Source organism: Theobroma cacao, chromosome 3 (assembly GCF_053813885.1).
Source record: "Theobroma cacao isolate CCN51 chromosome 3, ASM5381388v1, whole genome shotgun sequence".
NCBI lineage: Eukaryota > Viridiplantae > Streptophyta > Magnoliopsida > Malvales > Malvaceae > Theobroma > Theobroma cacao.
Window position 1 is genome coordinate 9104482 of NC_142641.1, and position 1741 is coordinate 9106222.

The 1741-nt window shown below is 31.8% G+C and overlaps 1 non-coding gene across 1 annotated transcript; it reads left to right on the top strand.

Annotated features, from left to right (window-relative positions):
- The first annotated feature begins 247 nt into the window (after positions 1 to 247).
- Positions 248 to 354, top strand: LOC148763561 (small nucleolar RNA R71). The gene has a single exon (XR_016025643.1). It is a non-coding gene; the product is annotated as a small nucleolar RNA R71 (small nucleolar RNA).
- Positions 355 to 1741: the final 1387 nt, after the last annotated feature.

Consider the following 1741-nt stretch of genomic DNA (forward strand, 5'->3'; position numbering starts at 1 on the left):
AGCCACTTGTGTAGCTACTTGAGCAGTTAAGGTGCTAGGTGCCTCAATTTCATAGGCTCCAACAGCTTTTCTCAGACTAAACCTTTCTGAAGGCCATTGATAATTATTTGAGGCCATCTCTTCCAACAGATTATAAGCATCAGTAGCATTCTTACTTATTAATGCCCCATTAGAAACAGCATCAATTGTGGTTTTTATTGAAATAACTAGCCCATTGTAGAATGTCTGAACTTGTAACCAATCAAGAATCCCATGATGTGGGCATCTTCTCAATAGTTCTTTAAATATCTCCCAAGCTTCATATAGGGATTCACCATCAAATTGTGTGAATAAGGTGATATCGTTCCTCATCTTTGCAGTCTTAGCAAGCAGAAAGAATTTTGCTAGAAACTTTTGAGCCAAGTCTTCCCATATAATAATAGATCCATTGGGTAGTGAATTAAGCCAGCTTTTTGCTTTATCCCTAAAAGAAAATGGAAACAGTCTCAATCTAATAGCATCATTAGTTACTCCATTGTATTTAGAGATATCGCAAATCTTTAGGAAATTCACCAAATGACAATTAGGATCATCACTAGGTAACCCACCAAACTAGACTGAAGACTGAATCATCTAAATGTAAGCTAGTTTAGTTTCGAAATTATTTGCATTGATTGAAGGTCTCCTAATGCTTTGGTGCAAACCTTGCAAAAAAGGAACAACATAATCCCACAGTGCTCTATTTGCTTCGGGAACCAGATTAATGGCATTATTGCCATTGTTGTTGTTATAATTAGCCATTGTCTAATTTAAAGTTGCAACTTGCAAATTCTCCCTTTGATGTCTTCTAAAAGTTCTTTCTATCTTAGGGTCAAAAGAAACAAGATTCAAAAGGAACAAGATTCAAGTTGCTTCTTCTTTGCATACAATGACGAATTATATCTGCAAGCAGACAAAACTAATATTGAAATAAGAAAATAAAATTTGAAGTAAGACTAAATTGCTTGGTATTAGTATTAGCAAAGATAATAAGAAAAATAAAATTTGAAATAAGACTAAATTGCTTGGTATTAGTATTAGCAAAGATTCTAGAAACAAATCCTTGGCAACAGCATCAAAAACTTGTCAGTTAAAATTCTACTACACAAGTATACATATTGAATAGATAGTATATAAGTAAGCAGAGTATCGATCCCATAGAGAATTGATCTAAAATTTTACTAAGCACTAAAATTAGAACAATATAATCTTATCAAAACAATCAAAATCAAATAACTAAATTAATTAACTAAAAATAATTAACCAAAATTTAAACCAAAAATAAATATCAAAATAATAATAACTTGAGTAAAAATCAAATCAAACAAGCCTAGGATTACGGTATCCTTTACACTTCATCTAAATCTTAACTCTCTTCCTTAACTAATTTTAATAGGTTGAATTGCTAACCTAGAGTCCTCAATTATTTATAAAGGTCTCCCGACTCATCTTATAAAAATATCTATTTTAACCACAACACCATATCCCTATGTGAATTGAAATAAAAAATATCTATTCTCGAATGGATTTTCGTGTGTGTGTGTGAAATCTTTTACCAAGAATATCATGACATCCGAATGAGTTTATGCCAACACAAATTTCAAATTAGTACTAGATTCAATAGGTTTGCTTTTCATCTTTCTCTCCACTAATGTAGACTAATACAAAGTTAGAGATCAATAGGACTTTAATAGGCTTGTAATGTATGGCTAGGGTCAAGGTA